Raw genomic sequence first — 22,088 nt, 5'->3', positions numbered from 1 at the left:
GTCAGTTTTCAGTTTTTGGGTAAAGGGGTATTTTTAGGGTTCAGGGTCAGTTTTCAGTTTTTGGGGTAAAGGGGTATTTTTAGGGTTCAGGGTCAGTTTTCAGTTTTTGAGTAAAGGGGTATTTTTAGGGTTCAGGGTCATTTTTCAGTTTTTGGGTAAAGGGGTATTTTTAGGGTTCAGGGTCAGTTTTCAGTTTTTGGGGTAAAGGGGTATTTTTAGGTTTCAGGGTCAGTTTTCAGTTTTTGGGTAAAGGGGTATTTTTAGGGTTCAGGGTCAGTTTTCAGTTTTTAGGTAAAGGGGTATTTTTAGGGTTCAGGGTCAGTTTTCAGTTTTTGGGTAAAGGGGTATTTTTAGGGTTCAGGGTCAGTTTTGGGTTTTTGGGGTACAGGGGTACTTTGTAAAAATAAAGTAAAATTACATTTAAATTAAATTAATTAAATAAAATTAAATTATATTATAATAATTTTCATTAATTTATATTTAAAAAATTATTATATACTTACCAATACTTACGTTGTAATGGTATGCGTTGTAAAGGTATATGCGTTGTAAAATCTTGCGTTGTAAATGTATGCGTTTTAAAAGTTTTTGCGTTGTAAAAGTTTCGTTGTAATGGTAGGCGTTGTAAAAGTATGCGTTGTAACGTCATACATCCCTGGAGTGGGAATAGTAATTTTAACCCCTACGCTATCCAGCGCTTTCCCTACTGTTGCACCCACTGGAGTGGGAATAGTAATTTTAACCCCTACGCTATCCAGCGCTTTCCCTACTGTTGCACCCACTGGAGTGGGAATAGTAATTTTAACCCCTACGCTATCCAGCGCTTTCCCTACTGTTGCACCCACTGGAGTTCAAATAGTAATTTTAACCCGTATGCTATCCAGCGCTTTCCCTACTGTTGCACCCACTGGAGTGGGAATAGTAAATTTTACCTCTACGCTATCCAACACTTTTGCTAATGTTGAACTCACTATAGTTGTAACAATAAATTTTAACCATTTTCCATGCTACGCTAAAAATGTTATATATGTTTATTTAATAATATGTTTATATATATATATATATATGTATTCTTTTTGGTGATATAATTTTTTAAATTATATTAATTATTTATTAATACTACATTTATTTAATAATTATTTCTAAGTTTATATTAAATATATTTATTACTATATTAGTTTTAACTTAATTTTAAAACATTTAAAAAAATCGATATTTTGACTGTCTATATTTTTGTAAGTCGATATTTTGGAGTCGATATTTTAGTACTTACCTGTTTGAAGATAGGGAGTCGATATTTTGTCTCTCGATATTTTTGACTCGATATTTTTGTATCTCGATTTTTGTGAGGTCGATATTATGTCAGTGATCCTGATGAGCATCTATAAAATATCTTGCAGAAGGTTGAATTTGGGTTCAGGTTGCCACTCCCCAATAAAGATTGCCATTATACTTCAGAGAAAGAAGTGAATGCTTGAAGAAGCAGAAAATTGGGCTGGTAGTCCTAAGAAGAGGGCAGAAGAGGCAATAGACTCCTTAGGAATCTAATGATATTCAGCTGGGAAATTATTTGGGTACTAAAAGCCTCTTCTGCCTAAATGGAAGATCAAACCTAGACTGTCCAGCGAAGAAAACATTTAAATTAGGCTCACAAAATTGCCCAATAGATTACGTCTTTACGTCACCCTGGAATTTTAATTTAATTAAAGGATTTAGGATTACTAACACAGAAGGGAGTGGCCATAACCTTTTAGAACTAGACCTCCTAGATGTTCATTTGAATCCCTGTAATAAAGTCATTGAACAAAAACTGGGATATCCCAGGCGGATCACAACGAGGCTCACAGAAGTATATATAGCCCGGTTAGTAAGATTGCAGCAGAACCTAGATCTGGGCAGAGTAAGTGTTTAGTGCTTGGACTGAAAAATTGAAGAAGTGGTCCAAACCCTTTGTGATGGTCTGAGGAAAGATAAAATAAATGCTAAAAGGAAACAAAGAAAGCCGGAGAGACAAAGAAGGGGTTCTCAAAGAAATGTTTGGAAAAGAAGAGAGAACTGAGGAGAGTAGCACCTAGCCTTAGCATAAAGTATGAACAGGGTAGGGTCGATATTCTCACAAAATTAAAAAGAGAATATAACATGTTAATTAGGAGGGCAAAAAGAGCTTATAAAGAAGACTGTTGGACAAAGTTGCTTGAGGTAATAGAAACAAAGAATACATGTCAGTTTTGGAAACTGGTCAATCAGCAGTGGATCGCCCGGCGGCCAAAATGAACTCTGAGGTAGAAGAAGCTGTTTGGGAGGAATATTTGCTGGAATTATACAGCCCAGGGAGAGAACCAGAAGAGGGTGTGCAACCGGATTGGAGCAGTCTGGTAGCAGATTTAAAACCCGACTTCTCGGCCTCAGAAGTGAAAAACACAAAAAAAATCTCAGAATTTAACAAGGGCACGCGGTCCAGATAACCTCCCTACCCAGATAATTAAAACCCAGTTGAACTGGTGGGCAGAATTCTTTTCTAAGATGTTTCAAGTTATTTTAGATACTGGGAAGTTCCCAAATAATTGGAAGGGTGCAATAATTAGGCCTATACACAAGAAAGGTGATATGCTTGCCCCAAAGAACTACGGATTAATTAATCTGATAGATATAGGAGAAAAGATCTTCGCAAAAATAATACTAGGTAAACTAAAAGATTGGGCGGACCAGAACTCAGTGGTACGGGTTGAACTGGGGGCTTCAAAGAAGGTCATTCCACCATAGACCATTGTTTCACCCTCTGGGCACTCGCCTGGAAATCAATAGAGCAAAAGGGGAAAATGTACTGCTGCTTTGTTGATTTTCGGGCAGCTTTCGACTCAGTGGATCGCAAGAGCTTATGGGAGTGCCTGATGAAGTATGATATACCGGAAGGCCTACTGGCCATCCTAAAGGAACTACATAGAGGGAACTGGGCCCAAGTAATTAAGGACACCACACAAGGGTCACTGACATAGAAAATAGCCAAAGGGAATGGGCTAAGACAGGGTTGCGTCTTGGTTCCCCTGCTCTTCGCAATTTTCCTAGCTCACCTGCCAGCAGCACTGGAAGTTGAAAGAAGCGCAAGACCAGAATGAGTGGCAGAAAAGTATCAAGTCTTGTATCCGCTGATGACCTTGTGATAATGAATCAAACGGAACTTGGGCTCCAAAGGAAATTAAATGTTTTTTGAGAATACTGTTAGGCAAAGTTTTATAGTTGTAAATATGGATAAAACGAAGATTTTATGTTTTGGTGAGAGTAAGAAAAATTTAAGTTGGTTTTTAGGACAAATAAAACTGGAAATTGTAAAAGAATATAAACATCTGGGCCTTTGGTTCGACAGCTCCCTAAAATGGTATATCCACCTAAAAGCCTAAAAACAAAAATCTTTTTCATCCATTTGTGGGCTGAAAAAATGTAATAAAGATTATGGGGATATCTCGCATAGACCAATGTTAAAAGCTTATGAAGCTATGATTGCACCTCAAGCATTGTATGGGGCAGAAGATCTCCATCTAAGTGGTAAAGGAGGGTGGGATCGGGATGAAGGTAAGGCCTTAAAAACGCTATTGTCCCTACCAAGCTCTGCAATGATTCAGGCAATTAAAATGGAGACAGGAAATATAGCGTGGAGCAGCCTGGTCCAAATGTCTCTGTTAAGATTCTAGAAACAATTGTAAATCAACAAAAAAGGACACTAGTTACACTGCTTGACTTTTGGTTCTGTGCAAATTAGGAGACCCTCAGAGAAGTCAATGTATGCTTGAAGGTTGCGGTATATTGGTTTCATCCGCCCCACATTGACATTCATGCAGTTATCATCGGGTTATTCCTGTTAGTGGGTACTGCTAGCCTCATCCAGAGGCACCTCCAGTCTCGAGTGCAGTGTCCAGAGACAAAAGGACTTCCCAAAAAAGGTTAAAAATGAAAAATTGATGCCCTGAAAAACTTTATTATTGGGCAAGCTTTCATTTAGATAAAATAGTGAAATACTCGATTGTTGGCCGAGTTACTAGGCCATTTAGTATTATTTAATTGAGGTTGTCGACATGTTTCAGCTCTATTGGGCCAGGCGGTCTGTAGAGCTTTCGTCAGGACTTACAAAAAAAGAAATTTAAACAAACAATATAAACATATACACCATAATACTACTCACACGAGTTGTGCGGTAATTCCAGAAACTCATGGCATTTGCATGGGTATTGTACTCTTTACGATCTATGAGAGAATGTACAGATAACAATTTCCTTAGTTAGGAACAGTGGTTTTAGAAAAAGGGTAAGTGCAGTAAATTAACTAGTGGTCTAGATTCACCCTAGTAATACTCAAAAGGAGAATTTCTCGAAGAGCGTGCATCATACAGGTAATTATTTTATTAACTCTGCGATTGTTCTTAGCTGGAAGGAAATACGGGGTGGGTGGGATGAGTGAGAGAGCTTATTCATTGTTTCAAGCAGGCGCTACTTAATTAGTGAATGTTGTTGCCATAGGGTGAGTTAGCAATAGAAGGGGGGACTTTTTTCACCTGGAGTCAAATAACCTGTTGTTCATGGGCCTTTTGCTCGAGATAATATGCGTGCCCATCTCTTACTATGTATTAAGCATTGGTTTTACGATGTCTATCCGTAAATATTCATTGGTAATTAGGTGGTTCGTTATGATACCAGCTTTGGTTACAGATATTTCAAAACAGATATTTCAAAATAGATATTTCAAAACAGATAGAGCAAGGGGCTGGATTCTGTCCGGTGGTTATAAAGAGCCCTGCCGTGCAATATACATGGGCAGAGAGCCCGTGTTGGTTATGCCATGTGCCTCTTACCTGACGTGAATGTAAACTCTGCTTCCTCTGGGGATGCCTTTTAGTCGCTGCAGAGCTAGGGTAGAGTAAGGACTCCGGTCAGAAGAAGGGAACTTATCCGGCTTACCTTGGAACGAAGACACAGTGAAGCCTAGCGCCATTACCCGCATGTGGACCGCACTCCGGCCTTGTGCTGACTCTGCCCCCGGAGTGCGGAAGTCAGCGTGTAGTTTCTTTTTAAAGGATAGTTGGGCGCCTTGGCAATGCGCGCAATTCGGCTCCGTCCTTCTGTTCTTACGTGGTTTCACTTGATTTTAAGGCGGTCACCACTGATAAAGGGCCCTTATATATATTTGAAGGCCCAGTAATAGTTACAGGATTGCAATAAAAATAAAAATAAAAATATGTCGTGCCTTTTGTCAGATTTGGTTAGAGTGGTTCAAAAATGAAATATACTGATTAATTATTTGGGAGAATACTCATTTCTCATCTGTTGTGATGTACAAGATTTATTTTGCAAAGTGGTGCCATGCAATGTTATCATTGAGCCCAGATTCAAAAGTACGGAGACGGTCCACCCATCTTTGCTCCTTCTCGTAGAGTATTTTTTCGGCATTTCCTGTTTTGTTTGTCAGCATTTCAATGACAGTCCATTGTAATTCTTCGTGGGTATGGTTTTTTTCAATAAAGTGTGAGCACAACTTGGTGGTATTCTTTTTGAGTTTAATATTGCTCTTGTGCTCACCTATTCGAAGTTTAACTTTCCGGCAAGTCATCCCAATGTATTTTTTCTGACACGGGCATTGAATCATGTAAATTACATGCGATGAATTGCAGTTCGTGAACTGTTTTTGGGTCCATATCAGGTCGTTCTTCAAATGTAGAGTTTTTGTGGCTGTAGTAGTTTTACAAGCCACACAGGTTCCGCATGGGAAATGTCCTGACAGCGGGGTCATGCTGATGCTGTTGGTTATAGGGGCAGGAGCTGTGGACCTAGGTCGAGTATGTACCAGAGTGTCCTTGATGTTTTTGGTTCTTCTGTTAGCGAACCTAGGTCTGGGCCAGTCAAATTGTCCAGTGTTCACTATGTGCCAGTTTTTTTTGATTAGCTTCTGGATTGCGTATGTTGCTGGGTTGTACGTGGTTACACACGTGGTAAGGTCTTTTATTGGTTGTTTCGGGTATATTTGTAGAAGGCACTCACGCGGTTGGTTGTCGGCTCTCTTTTTACATTTTCTTATGACTCTTTCAGTATAGTCCCTCAATTTCAACTTTTTGCTCAGGTCCTGTGCTTGTTCCTGGTAGTCACAGTTCCTGCTACAATTTCTTTTGAGGCGAAGAAATTGGCTGAAGGGTAAATTATCCCTTAAGGGTTTTGGATGGTGACTCTTATGGGACAACAAGCTGTTTTTCGCCGTTGGTTTCGTGAAAGTTTTTGTCTGCAGGGTATTACTTTCGTTGAAAATGGTTAGATCCAGAAAGTCAAGTTGGCTGTTGCTGGAGGTATAAGTGAATTTTAGCCAGGGATCCAGGGCGTTGAGCCATAGGATAAATTCTGCGAGATCTTGGTCAGTGTTCCAAACTAGGAGGATGTCATCGATGTATCTCTTCCAGTATATAATACTGGAAGAGAACATATTGGTTTCATTAAAGACCAGATCAGTTTCAAATTGGCTAACGTAGAGTCCCGCCACCGAAGGCGCGAAGGCGCTGCCCATGGAGGTACCGTGGGTTTGGAGGTACAGCTGGTCATTGTACCTAAAAAAATTCTCTTTGAGTGCCAGTTTACAGCATTCCAATATGAAATGTCTCGGGGTATTGTACTGCCATGTCTCTGAATAAAGGACGTCCTCTAACATCTGCAATGTTCTGTCTTGGGGGAGGCTGGTAAAGAGGGATTCCACATCCAGACCCACTAGAAGCATCGTAGTGGGGTCGAAAGGCATATTCTCAATTTGTGTCAAGAGGTCCCTTGTGTCTTTTAGGTAAGAATGCGTTTTTTGGACAAAAGGTTTCAAAAATTCGTCTGCGAATTTTGATAGGGGCTCTAGCACTGATCCAATGCCGGACACTATTGGACGTCCTGGAGGTGGTGTCCTATTTTTGTGTGTTTTAGATTCTAGAAACGCCAGGATCCATGGGGAGTGCAGAAAGTCTCACACTAGTCTAGTAAGGAGGTCCGGCACAGTGGTTTAGAATGGGCAAAGGAAACGAGAAGGAAAATCCAGGTAATGGCAGGGAGTTTAAACGTGAGTTCAATACAGCACCCCCTGGATGTAGAATTGACCAAGAGTTCGCTCAGGTACCAAGGCATGGAGCAGTCAAGGATCTGGAGTCCCTGAGTAAGAAAAAATCAGTTCAGGGTATAATAAACTCCTGGGTAAATGCCGCATGATATCTGTATCTGGAAACTCTGCCTAACCACGGGCTTAGGTGCAAAATCCTAAGAATACGAATCGGCATTAACCAATGGCTAATGGAGGGAAAAATAAATGCAGAAATGTTATACCCAGACGGAACATGTAAATGTGGGCTCTGGATCAGATCAGAAATTTTACATATTTTTCTAGATTGCCTTGCAGTTTTAGATTTGAGAAAATTGTTTTTACACCCAGTATGTTTAAAATATGGAATAAGGTCACGAGACCCAAGCTATTGTTCTACTAACAGAAATGACAAGTCTTGATATTGCGATTGCACTCGAAAACTATATGAAAGGCATAAACCGCTTTGTACGGGATAAACTCAAGCGAGGTTAGACATTTTTTTTATTTTTTAAATTCTCCTATTCTGATTATATAAATATCTTAGCCTAACGACCATTTTATGGATCCTACTGTTTTAAATTATTGCTGCTATTGGGAAAGGATGTGGATAATGTACCCCTTCTAAATTAGCGTATTAATGGTACCGCTGTTCAATGAATTTTATGCTATTTTAATTATTTAATTAGTGTATATAATATTGATAAGTTGATGCTATTGGGAGAGAAGGTGGATACCGGAACTTTTTAACATATGTACTAAGCTATGCAAGTTGTAAGGAATTGCATGGTTTTATTTGTTTACGAGATCATTTCGTGTTTAAAGACTACGGTCTAAATATACAGAGTTCTCAATCTCAATCTCTCCTTAGGAATAGCAGGCCACTCACTATGGATTTAGCATAGGGTAACAGGTAAGGTAGCGGGGAGAGACTTTAGAAGCAAATCACACAACACAGAAATTGCATTAGGGCAAAAGTAAAAGTAACAACACACCTGGAAGAAGTTGTCATGGGAAGGGTGGAGGAGAAGTAAGGAGAAATATATGAGAATGCTCAAATAGTGCTAACTTTGAAGTGTGAGTTGAATAATAAGTAGCAATGTGATTGCCAGAAGTACATAGGTGAATGTAGCCGGTGAGCTTTAGTTAAAGTAGCAGAAAGAAAGCTTAGGGTAGGAGGACAGGCATCCAAGGATCTCCCTGAGAAGTGGAACTGAATGCAAGCATAACAAATCTTTGCTCTAGAGTTGAGGAAGATACAATGTCCAGTTACAAGTCCGGTTGTCAAGCACCTATGCCAGGAAAAAGGCAAAATTTGTGCAGGAGAGGGGGTCCTCTACCCATCACAAAGAGATAAATTACATGAGTGGTGTGTGTCGTGCACTGGCAGGGAAGGTGAATCGGAGAGTTTGAAGAAGCAGATTTCAAAGTGACAGGGTTCAGAGAAACAAATGCACCCAAGCATGTACATAAGGGTGTTAATAAGTGTTGATATATAGTACCATGATGTTGATAACAAAAGGCTAGATATGTGTAGAAGACAGGTACTGAAGACAGAGGGGCAGAGCTCAGACTCTAAGATAAAAGTTCAATTTAGAGCATGACAGAATAGCTCAGTAAGGTAAACTCCCAACTTCCATCCTAAATCTAAATTGAGAGGAGTTTGATTTGGAGAGGCACAGTTCAGAAAAGACACTCCAGATGAGCAAAATTCAGGGTAAAATGATTCTTTGGCTTAGTTGTGCTATTACTGATAACTTTCTCTTGGTGTTGACTTGCTGCTCTGATTAGCTACTAAAGAAAAAACTTTGAAACTTTAAGGAATGCTATGTTTGTGGATGGGTCTATTGGCTTATCAAAACTAGGCAGTTGTTCACAATAACCCACCTGAATGTCTATTTAAGGAATTAAGATTTTGATGATCTCTGTTGATATATGATACAAGGACTTCAACCTAGTACTAGAATTTGCCTGAACCAGATTTATCACTGGTAAATGTGAGAGTTGAAAACATAACCATGTTCTGATGGATATAATCTATACCAGGTGTCCTCCAAATCATCTGAGTTAAAGCCATCCACAGACTGGTTTGCCAGAAGTGTGTCTAACAGAACAATATTGCTCCAAGAACATATTGTTATAGTGACCACCACTCACATAGTGGCCTCTACAAAACTTAGCTCATAAGTAGCAGCAGGACCACCTATTTTCAAGTGAAACAAGCTAGCAAATGTGATGTTAGTTTCCTTTCAGTGCTGCAAGACAGTTCTAGCCCATGTTTGTTTGCTAGCCACATTTTTCTAACTGAAAGTCAGAGCTACTCCCTGTCTAATTTTAACAGGAAGCCCCAATTCAGAAGAGGTTTATGACTAGACAATCAACTCTTCTAACAAACTATGTTCTATTGATTAAATGGAAGATGGATCTCCTGAAAGAGAATGGTATTGGCCCTTGCGTCCCTAAACGCCCAGTGCTCATTCACTTTCCACCCAATAAAGTTCAAGATACTGGAAATATTGGGCTAGGCTACAATGCTTCTTCAGAACTTGGGTCTCCTGAAGACCTGTTTCAAAGTAAAGCATTGATTAACCCACTCTCCCCCTGTGCACTGCAACTCAAACATTTAATTGATTTATGTGGCAGGTTGTTTGGCATTATCACTGCAATCACCCAAAAGATCAACCAGGAAGGTACTGCTATTAGAAGGAGTCAACTGGACAGTTCTTTGAGGAACAAATTACTTCAAAAATGTGCAGTATTCACTAGTTGAGGAGGTGGGGGTCGGGAGTTGGTAAACAATATGCTTTCTGGTGCATGGGAGGTCAACTTTGAATGTACCACCAATATTGTTTAGATTACTTGGGGTATTCCCAGTTGAGCATAAACTCTAGTTCCTCATTTGTTACAGATGGCATTGAAGTATGCCTTCTCCCCTACAGACACCTACACCCCTAGCTTTGTATACTAATTGTATTTATACTATCAGTATTCAGTACAAAAGATGGCTAGGCCTTGTTACATTACTTGCAGAAGTTAGTGTACTTACTCTTTTTTCCCACACAATATCATCATAGCCTCTCTAACATCCCTTGGATTCAAGTCTTTTTTGACAGGTCTGTGCTAGGAATAACTTCAAAATCTGTGACAGTAGTTGGTGGGGGCAGTGTCGGCTGGTGACTCTTTAAAGTGGTGGGGTGTAAATGTTCAGAGTGAAATACAGATGAAACTTTTGAAATATAGAAGGGTAAATTGCAGACTTTAAAGCTAATTTTGTATTGTCATACGAAAAAGCTACATGTCCTAATTTGAGAACGGACTTTGTCATTTTTCTGAGGAAAACTCTTGTACTCACAGGCCAAACCTGACATACAATCTGACGCCATGGACCTGCCAATCGGATACTTTTCTCAGGCCTATTCAATCACAGGGATCACATCCAAGGCCCCTGAGACCTCCAAGAGAGCAATTAGAGACACTGTGTTTGTCAGGCAGAGATCCCCTTTGAAGTCTAGCCCAGGTCCATTTGCTAACTGTCACCTGGGATTTTTCACAGAAATGTCCTCTTCAGCTTTTTTTTAATGTTCATTGAGCCACGCAGGTATCTCCCTTATGGTCTTTTGAGAAATCTCTGTCCATGGATTTTAAGTGGAAGGTGGTCCAAACCCTTGAGGTGATTCTCACAGAATACAGAAGCCAAGTGCAGCAGGTTCAGTCCATCTGGTATATTTTTGCAAGTCCAGCAGTGTTTTGAGGATAGCTGAGTGAGGTTCCAGCTTTCTAAGATGCACTATCCTGTGGATGCGGGACACCCTAAGGCACTCCTAGCTCCTGTCTGATCAATTGAGGTGCTTAGGCCCTGACCTTTCACTTATTACAGTAGTTCCTTGCCTTACTGCAAACAGGACCAAAATGCTGTGTGTCATTTGTGAGAGGATGAAAGTCTTCAGCCACACTAAACGTGGGCTCTGAGTGTGGGTGTTTTTGTTGAGTGTTTTATGGTAATCCAAGTTTATTGGCACATTTAACACATAAATCTATATTGAAGCAGGTAACAAACCGAGAGACAGGGTATCGACACATATATTTGGCACGTGACAACAGTACCAAGTATGCAGAGTCCTTATTGTTGTTTAACATTGCAGTGAACATGAATGTGGGCAACATCGTATTTAGAACGAGTGTCAATAAAAAAAAAGATTCACATATTTATATTTACAGTGTAGATTACACAGCCTGTTATTAACACATTGTAGTTTTATTGACTTGTGGCTTTTAAGAACCTACTGCTTGAATTTAAAATCACTTTTCAAAGGAAACCGGCTGAGGTCATACCCGCGAGATATAGTTTCTCTCACTGCACGGTTCTAAACCCTTGTGCTCTGGTTACTATTACTGATATTATTATTGATTTGGTGCTAATATTTTAATTATATAACTTGCCATGGTCATGCTGAGTGCCAATGAATGCTGAGTCTGAAGAACAGCCAGGCCTGGCAAGTAAATTAGTCCTCCTGTAACTAGCAGGTGCTCTATGGGGCCTGCTGGAGTGCAAGAAAAAAAGGCAACTGCTGTCTTTCACTTCCATTGTGAACAATACAGTCATTGATGCTGCGCATAAGGGGAAAAGAAAAGCATTGCCATTGCATAACTTTCAAAATAAAGCCACATAGTAATTGGTGATGTCCTTCAAATCTCCTGCCCCCGCACTGCCTTGTAAGCACAGACCACAGGGGACGAGCCAGCCTGACCACCAGAAGCAACCCAGACTTTGCTCTCATGCTGTTTATATTTAAAGCTGCATGAGAACAATGCAAGGACTGTTTGGGGCAGGTGAACCAAACACTCAAAAGGAAACCAAAGGGCTGTGCTGTGTTCCCTCTTCCTCTTTGAGAGGCCTGAAAAGCGCATGTCAGGTTAGCCAGATTCAGAAATCTATCCAACCAGAGTTAGTGCATGTCTGGCTAACCTGACCATGCTCTAACACAGCAGCCAGGGAAAAGGGAAATTACTATTTTCACAAAACATTGTCCTTTGACTCACAGTGGGGTTCACACCCCAATAGAGGAACCACTACTGTTGCAGGGCACTCATTATGGCAAGGATAAGAAAACATATGCATTCATACATCTACCTTTTGAAAAGTAGTACAAGGTATTGGAGAAAGGTGCCTAAAATGAACCCAATATGAAGATCCTCAACGGGATATCTAGTATTATATGTAGGTGTAACAATTTAATGAAGAATACGTTTAGATCTTGGTTGTTTCACTCATCAGTTTAAGTTGTTAATAATCTATAGTTTTTTTGTTTTGTTTTTTAATTTTAATTCTTTAAAACAAAAATCAAATTAGACCCAATCTAAGCATCCAGATGCCAGACAGCTAAACACAAAGATATTCATAAACAAATCTGTAACATAAGAGACAGACTGTTGGTGGTGGATTTTAGTCTTGGTTCTTCAACAATGTAATAATAATTTTCCAAATACTTCAGTATCTTTAGATGAAAATAAAGCTATAAATGTATACGTTTATACTTTTATTTTAATGGCAATTCATCTCTGGCTACCACTGCTAATAAACCGAGTGTTGTTAGAAACTCCAAACCAACAAGGTTTCTTTAAATTGTCTGTTTTACAAGCACCAGAGGGCGATGCTGTATTAGTTTTAGTTGAAAGAAAGAAAAATATTGCAGATTAGCATGTACAACATTAATAAACATACAGAAATTAGTACCGTAGTTGTAAGAAGTAATCCATGGAGATAATGAAAGAGCATAATAACAATAACTTACATATTCATATTATAAAATATTGGTAAATAATACTTTAAGAAAATAAAAAAACATGTATATGGTTACAATATGAACTGAAGAACTAAGTAAGTAAGTAATTTTTATTTGCATAGTTAATTAAAACCATTGCAATACAACCATTAAAATTACATCTACACGCAAGAACGTATATCACTACAAACATTAAAATTACATCTGCATACATAAAATGGTATATCTTCTGTCTCAATTTTTCATTTAGAATAATAAAATGGAATTTTTTTTGACAATCGTTATTAGAAAGAGATATAACTTGGATTATAATGTTATCTGAGAGGCAATTAAGAGTGAAGTTTTGACATTTTCTTTTCCACTACCTTCATAAACTTCACAAAACTACAGTTCAACTGCGGGTCGTGGGGTGCAAAGCAGGCAAGAACTGCTTGTCTTCGTGAGCGTATTTCTTTCTGATTAAATTGAAATTATAGCAAATGTTTTCGTTACTCCAGCAATTTTTTCACAGGAGCACAACAGATGCAGCATATCCTCAGGTGCCATGCCACATAAGAGACATAGGGATCACGCCTTATCCTTAAGCCAGTGTGGGAAATGGCAGATGCAGGGTAACAGGCCAATTCTGTACTTTAAAAACTTCAATTTAGTAGTTTTTGATTAGCCCAAGTCAAGATAGCTCTGTGGTGCTTGTGCGTAATAGGAGTTTAGGGTCATCCAGCCATGTGACCTTTTCACAAGAGATGCCTTGTCTTCAGCCCATGAGAGATGTTTAATTGTTTTCCTCACCAGTTTTTTAACCGTTATATGGTTGGTGGGGGTATTCTAAAGCTGTTGTAAACCGAGATTCGCCAGGCTGCTTTTCAGATACTTAGAGGATGGTGAGTCTGGGTTTCGCTCTAGTTTCATCCATAAATAATCATTTAAGGTTCCCTGTTTGGTTTTTCGCACTTTGTCCCAAGCGGTTATGTACGCCCCCTGTCTTGCCAGAAGCTGTTTCTGGCCGCCAAACTCAAGCCTAATTTGAGCCAGGGAGGTGTGTTTGGGCAGGCTAAAAATAATCCTATATGCAGCTGTAACTGTATTGTCCAGAATCATTGCATCTCGGCCTCTCTGTACTTCACTCCCATAAGTAATTGTTGGCAAGAGCTTGGCTTGTATTACTTGTGTCAGAGGCAGTAGAGATGGGCTGGTGAGTTTACTGTTCAGTGCTTTTAAAGAGATTGCTACAGCAATGCCTTTACCTCCAATGCTGGCTTTCTGAATAGTAAACTGGCCGCCATTGTCAATTTTGACTCCTAGATATTTATACACTGACGTATCTTCAATATGGATATTGTTCCAAAACCAGGTGTAGGAATTTTTCCTTTTCTTATTGATTGACATTGTCTGTGTTTTCTCCAGATTTATTGTTAGTTGATTTGCATCTGAATATCTCTGTGTAGCATCCACAAGATGTTTCAGCCCTACTTTTGTATGGCTGATTAGGACTATGTCATCCGCATAGAGAAGACTTGGCAATGATAGCCCTCCTAATTTGGGTGCATGAGAGTTGCAGCTATTGAGGATCGGAATAAGGTCACCTAAAAACAAGTTGAAAAGTATGGGCGCTAAGACACAACCCTGTTTAAGACCCTTGTTGGTTAGAATACGTCTTGACAGGAGTTAACTGTCACCCAGCTTTACCTGGATCCATGTCTGTGTGCAAGTTGATCAGCAGGTCTAGCAGTGGCCTTGGTATACCCCACCTCTTCAATTTGGACCATAGAAGGTTCCGAAAAAGTTCAAAAGCAGCCTTCTAATCTATAAAGCAAAAGTGGATTGGCATTTAAGTTGTTTTAGCCTTGTCAATTAGCAGGCCAATGGTTAAAATATTGGTGGTTGTCCCAACCGATTTAGCAAAGCCAGTCTGGTTAATCGGAATTAGGGATTTCTCTGTGGCCCAGGCCTGCAATTCCTCCAAAAGTATCCCAGCAAAATATTTTGCCTCGTTGTCCATAAGGGCAACCAATCTATAGTTTTGTGGGAGAGACTTGTCCCCAGATTTAAAAATCAGAGAAATGATAGAACCCTTCCAGGAACCGGGCAATCTATTGAAGTGTTTAATTTCCCAAAAAAGTGGCTTGAGTGCTACAGCCCATTCATTTTCCTCCTGTTTGTAAAGAATGGGCGAATTCCATTCGGGCCTGGCGCCCCCTTTTCTTCTTCCTTTTTTGATTTGACGCTTAATTGTTTTTTGTAAAATTGTTACTCCTTCATTCGCAGTTGATCTATAGTTGTTGTTGTTGTTATCAAAACTTCTTATCTTATCACCTTATCAGTTTCTGTCTCCAAGAGGAAATCTCTGTCTTGATTAAAATGATTTCTATGATGGTTTGCCCATACTTCTGTGATATTAGAGGAGACTCCGTCTTGCCTAGGTTTTATGAAGTAATTTATGGTTTTCCAAAATCTTGCACCATCACTCTGTTTGGTATCCACTTGTAGTTTTGCCCACATATTATCCTCCACAGATCTGTTCGCTTCCCATTTAGTTTTTTTCAGCGACGTCTTTAATTCATGTAAACAATCATTTTTCACTATTTCCATTGGGTCACGCCTAAATTGTCGCATTGTACGATAGATTGATTTTTTTATGTACCTGATCTTCTCTTTATGTTCTCGTGTAAAGTGTTTCATGCTGCTGCGGATCAGTCCCACTTGTAGCTTAGGACTTGTAGTGTAAGTAGCCATTGTTGTTAAAAATTCTCCCATTTCTCAACTTCGCTAGATCTAATTCTATCCTCAAAGTGCTGCTTAGCCTTTTCTAGTATGCTTTCATTGGTCGCTGCCGTGTACTTGATCCTTTTATAGTTGATATTGTAAACTGAATCCTTAGGCACCAAGGATAGCTCAAAACTGAAGAACTAAGATAGTGTAGGTTTGTAATACATTAGAGTTGTGTGTATAAGAGTCCAGAGTAAACCGCATATTAGCGTTCAGAATAGTAGTCATTACGGGGACATAATAGTGAATATTGCTCACATTGTAGAAAAAGTATCCAATTCCACCAAATTTTAGCTGATTGTAAGCTAGCATCTTTCCAGTTGGAAGCGATTGATTTAACTGCCGTAGATATGAGAAAGTCAAAAAGCATACAATCAGCAGGTGTTAGCAAATGTGGAAGGGCATGAGATTTCTAGATAAATATGTTAAATTATAAAGGAACTTGTAGTTGAAAAATCAGTAAAATAATATTCCAGACTTCTGTACAGAAGGTAAAAAATAACAGGATAATCATACAGTATATGCTGCAAACTTCTCAAATTTGTTTTACAGTGCCAGCAATTTGGTGTGTCAGTTAGTTTCACCTTAAACATTTTAGCTGGAGACCAAAACATTTGTATAGCAGGTGTATATTACTTTGTATCAGAGTAGCAGGGAAACACACTGCAATGTTACACCACCAAATTGATTTCCATTGTATAACAGAAGGATTATCAAAGTCTGAAGACCATCTGTGTGCTAAGTTAACAAAAAGGGTTGAAGCAATGGTGAGTTTTTTTAATAAACTTTGAAAGCAATATGACCTGATCTACTAAAAAGGCTTAGAAAGAAATCCATATTAGATAATTTAGCAAATGGTAGTAAATTATTATAAGCATCTAAAATGGACTTAAATATCAGTTCATATTTAGAAAAGTGAGATTGCGATAAATGTTATGTGGTTCTTGATTCTGAAAAAGAGTAAAACATATCTCCTTGACAAAGGTCACTAATATATAAAATGCCAGTTTTAATCCAGAAATTCCAGAAAGATATAGGTTTATTGATCTTTATGTTGGGGTTGTGCCAAAGTGAGACCTTTTAAAGATCGGATATTAATATCAAATGTATCTTAAAAAGAAAGTAATGCCAATTTAGTGGCATGTAATATGGACAAAGGGCGCAACAATAGATTTCTGTTTGGGTGGAAAGCAGCTTATTTAGAATTGTTTTCCCCTGTATATGAGGAAGCAAAAGAGTAGTGTGCAATTGTTGAATAATTTAACCTAGTAGTGTGTGCTTCCTTGCATTTGATTTTAAGAAAGCTGATAATAAATAAAGAGATTTTCAATTGATTAATATATGATATAATTGGTTTTGAAATCTGTCTGGTCTATTGTTTGATTTTTCTTGGATTTGTCATTTTCTTTTGAATGAATCAAAGCCAATGTGAGTGATACATTGTGTGAAAGACCTGACATGTTTATGCAATATTAGGGTGTGATGATCAAACCGGTCCAACATAACGGGAACATTTTGCTGGATTTGCCTGCGTTCAGTGGCGAGGTCATGAAAATAATCTGCGTTGTTAGTTCCAATTACACACCCCAGTAATCCCGAATTCCACTAGGGGGCAGGAATGATAAGAACGTTCAAAATATATGTTTTTTTGTGTCAGATGATGTTTGAAAGGATAGCACCTTCTAGACGGGGAATGCCTCAGATTTTAAATTGAGCGGTCAACCTGGGTTTTTTTTATTGAAAGTTAATAATGTCGGTCACATAACATTAACTACCTATGCTGATAATTGCAAGAAATCGTCTTGCATCAATCAACAAGACTGTTTTATTTAGAACAGCCAAGGCCTATATAATGATGCATTTTTTCAAATGATCTTCCCTTTCTCTAGAAAACAGATAAGTACAGTAACTACCCAGTTTATCACACTGTGTATGAGACCTTCGAGCTGGTAGAAAGATTCTATGACCCTACGTTTAAGAAGCACTTGGCAGTTGCACAGTTGCGCGGAGGACTTGTTTATGAACTTGCCAACTCCAGGATCATCCCATTTAATGCCCAGGATTATGCTTAGGCCTTGAAAAGTTATGCTGACAGCATCTATAAAATTGCTCAGCAGCATCAAACACAACTTCAGCAGTATGGTGTATCGTTTGGTAAGTATTGGCATGCAATGTTCTAACAAAACTTGTCTAAAACTTTTTCAGACAACTTTTACCATAAATAATTTTCTAAATAACTCATTCTCACCAAAGTGGTCATAGGGTTTATGCTAGTGAATGGGGTTGCTTCCTTGTGCGCTCTTATGCTAACTGTTGCATAATCTGTCTATTAATGTGCAATTAGCAGAAAAATGTATGCATTCGGGGTCTCAAATGTTAAGCTAGATGTCCTTCTTTTGTCTCTCTTAAACTTTACATCATTTTAACACTTCAAAATATTTAACTTTTCTAGAATCACTTTTTTCTGCTGTGGAAAACTTTACGAAGACTTCCATTGAGTTCCATAAACGAATTGAGCAACTGGACATGAATAAGTAAGTTCAATCAGTTTTCAATCTTGTTATGGCCCCCAGTGGTCTGTACTGTTGTGTTGTTTCTAATGAGTAAAACAATCATGTCACACAGGTTCCTCCATGCCCTTTAATAATGTAGCTGAATCAAAAATGAAAATATATATTAAGAAAAAAGCAAACTAAAATGAGTGAAGACCTTCTCAGATATATAATCCTGGCATTTACCCAGAGTTGGAAAAGCTCCTAACTAAATTTCCAAATTTAAAAATTAGATTAGTGGTATTATGTTGGAAGTACCAATGTACACATCTCTCCCTCAGTCAGAAGACATTCTTCAATCTTAAATGTGTTCATTAATGTATTAATGTTCCTTTTGAGGAGTGTCCTGATGAGTCCAACTTATCCTCTGTTTTCTTGTTACAAAACTTACAAAGATTACCTGTTCTCTAGATTTGTCCTGACTGTCCCCAGTGTTTCACAGTCTTTTGAGAATTTGTCATTTAGAAATTCTGTTCTATGCATACCATTTCCATAGACTGCCTCGTTACTTTTATAGATGGTAACAGTGAATAATGAGGGGTGTTTTTCATTGACATGTTCTAAATAACATCAAATATACAAACTAGCAAAACTCGATTTGTCTATGATGTACCCCCAGGGTGAAAAACATCACTGTTATTCAGTTTTACCCATGTACAGTTCTATGTTATGTATAGTCTTTGCACTTACACCCAATCCATAACCAAAGGGTTCCTGTCACCCTACCGCACCTCCCTCTTTATATACCCTCACCCTGACCAAATTAAAAAATAAATGCACGGCCAAATGTCGCCCACGCCCACCTTCACCAATCTCTGTGCTGCCGCAACAGCCCCCAGAGCTCAACTCTCTACTCTTCACCCTCATTCGAGCAAGGAGCCAGTGCTGCTATGACAGTGGCTCTTGGAATGCTACTGGTCAGTGCAGCAGGCTTGTCTGTCTGGGCAGATCTGCAAAGACGTGCACTGTCAGGAGAATGGGACAGTTGGGAGACCCAGGAGAGGTCAACAAGGGTGCATGACCCTACCAGCTACCATTCTGATGCCTCGCTAGTGTCTGCAGAGAACAAGGCGCGGAGGGGGAAGCATAGGTTGATGCTAGCACTCCCCATGTGACATAACAACAGTGGACATCAACTTTTGTTTCCTACTGTTTTCACGTCATATCACTAAATAACTAGATTTCAACCTGGTTATCATTGCCTAAGGATCTCTGTAAATGTCATACTTATAGATTCTTTACTAGGAAATGATGCCAAGGATAAGCCAATTGTGGGCATAGGTTTTTGCACTGAGAGTGCCTGAATAGTCCAGTGAGCTGGTGGGCGGCTTTGTTTTTTCAGCCATTTAATTGCAGTGGAGAGGACTGTAGACGGTTTCCATGGATTGCTCCTAGAATATGCTCATGAGGCATATCAGTTATCTACCTAGTGTCTCCTCCCAGGTGTACCAGTTACATTGCACATTGTATTGTGCCCAGGCATCCTCACACATTTTCAGAGCTTTCTTTGGCAAATAAGATGTTGTATAAGATGTTGGATAAGATATTATCCCCTATATTCCTTCCTTCCTAATTCCCATCTCATCTGCAATGTAGTTAGGGAGAGTTAGCCCCCCTTAGAGACTGGAGCAGGACTCATGTTGCCTAACCTCCAAGATGGCAGTGTTTTAGTCTGGTCGCGTCTGAACATTGGTGCCCTGAGGAGCTGCAGTCAGAGTGAGTGTTTCAGATATCTTCAGTGCTCGTGATCATCTGCCTGCTACAGACCACCTATTGGCAGAAGGAGATACGGTGTGGTGATGTCCTGCCAGATCACTAAGTATATATAACCCATACCAAGGTGCCCATGCCAGCTTAATCTCTCTTGCACTGTGGTGCACGGAAGGTACACTTTGTGAAGAGTATTTCACGGTTCTGGGCATACACCACACCAGTTAAAAGTTGTCCATCATTCACCTCTCTGCTTTTGAGATAAGCAAATTGTGTATTGACTGACAATTGATCATTATTGAGCCCAAAAAAGTAACCTAATTTTTAATAAATGCACTCTGATGTGTTTGCATACTAGTTTGGTGTAGGCACATACCAGTGGAATAGATATTCAGCTGCCTCTGTGCACAAAGTACAATCACACTTGCGTGACATGAACAAACCAAAAAGCTTGATGGAGCTCATAAACAAATTCTGAGATGTTTCTCTTCAAAACTTCAAATTCACTTACCTACAACATCTGTTAGTCCTAATGGGGGATTTTACCCATAACTTGGTCCCCAAGATGGCTTAACAAATGTACGAGGATTTACCATCTGCCTTAAATATACAATATGCTTGTTTCCCAGTAAATGAAGCTACAGGAAGGGATGTTGTCTTGTTAGATTTTCGTATATCAAATGGGTTTGTGTGTCTGAATGGCTGTGTGCCTGCAGACATCCCAGCAAGGAAAACCTTCCTGTATGTCAACAAGATTTATCCAATAGATTATATATTTGTGCAAGCATGGGTCTTCAATCTTATTAGCAAATTCGAGGTTCTACGGACGGAGGGGAGTCTCCACCACCCATTAAGTGCAATCCTTAGTCTGGGCATAGTTCCAGAAAAGAAGGCGGTACTCCCTGTAAAGTTTTGGTATCCAAAACGATTAAGCGCAAGAATCTCAGAGAAATATCTAAATATATTGAAGCTTTTCCAATACACATATAGAGAATTTATTGTTGACGAGATAGCCTCTGTCTTTATTATGTGGTATGAGGACATAACTAAAGAGGTTTTTGCTTAACCTAAAAGTTGAATTTAAGGTTTTTAACAACAATCAAGATAAAAACATGATCAAGAATGATACTAGGACCTGCTGGTTTGATATTGTATGTAGACTTTTAATACAAAGAATAAGGAAGCTTGAAAGACATGCAAGGTTCTCTAGAAATAAAGAGGGTATATTCCGATTTATGAATCTAGGAAAAGTGTTTAAAAATCTGGTAGAAACTAAGAAACAGGCCTTTAAAGCAGAATGTTGGAAAATAATGCTTGAGACAATAGAGTCAAATAATGTTGGGACATTTTGGAGGCTGGTACAGAAATGGTTAAGAAAAGCCCAAGGGAAATTGACAGAGTGGGAGAGGGTGTTTGGGTACAGTGGTGGCTGGCAGGAAACAGAGGTGGCGGGGCTGGGGGGTTTAAATTTTTTTTTAAAAAACACGTATCTTTAAAACGGCTGTCGTCTCTCTGTCGCGTTGCTGCTCTTCTTCGGTCCAAACCAGGAAACACCCAGGCTCCCCATGTCTAATCACAATGCTGCGATGCAGCGTTGTGATTGGTGATAGGGTGATTCTTACTGTCTGTGGATGCATTCTTACAGACAGTCTGATTATTCTATGAAAGGATGAATTGGGGTTTTAATCATGTATAAACTGTTGAGCAATTATTTTTTACTGCCTTTATATGGAGTTGACGTTGAAGGTCAAATCTAACTGTGGGCCGATTTGAGTTATTTATGTTGTACTTGTGTTTTATGGTGCTCTGTTTAAAAGATCAAGGTTTAAATAAGCATATGCTTGACTGACTGAAATTCACTTACAAAGTCAGAGAAGTGAAATGTGTCTGAAGGTGTTTTGATGCTTTTGAAGATTGTGAAGGCAGAAATTGCAATGATGAAGATTTTTCAGATAATTAGTGCTGCTTCCACCAACAGACTAGATATAATGAATAAATGACTGACCCCTATTTGTATAGCGCACATCTACTCCATCTGGAGTGTCCCGGCGCTGGCAAGTTAGCAAGTGCATACCCTACTCTGCTTAGTTTTTAAATAGCCACGTTTTCTGCTGTTTTTTGGAGTGTGAGGGCACTGTTAAAGATCTCAGAGCTGCAGGCAGTTTATTCCAGAGGTGGGTTCCCAAAAAGT

General features: G+C 39.1%; 1 pseudogene across 1 annotated transcript in view; it reads left to right on the top strand.

The window, feature by feature from the left end:
- The window catches only part of LOC144773913 (N-acetylated-alpha-linked acidic dipeptidase 2-like), a 79,660-nt pseudogene that overhangs the window by 31,681 nt on the left and 25,891 nt on the right, over positions 1-22,088 (top strand). The window contains exons 5-6 of the transcript XR_013600075.1: positions 17,525-17,789; positions 18,088-18,169. The product of XR_013600075.1 is annotated as an N-acetylated-alpha-linked acidic dipeptidase 2-like (transcript). The remainder of the gene's footprint in view (positions 1-17,524; positions 17,790-18,087; positions 18,170-22,088) is intronic.

This window comes from Lissotriton helveticus, chromosome 8 (genome assembly GCF_964261635.1).
Source record: "Lissotriton helveticus chromosome 8, aLisHel1.1, whole genome shotgun sequence".
In the NCBI taxonomy this organism is placed as follows: Eukaryota; Metazoa; Chordata; class Amphibia; order Caudata; family Salamandridae; genus Lissotriton; species Lissotriton helveticus.
Note: the sequence above shows the minus strand (reverse complement) of the source record. Positions and strands in the feature narration are given on the sequence as shown.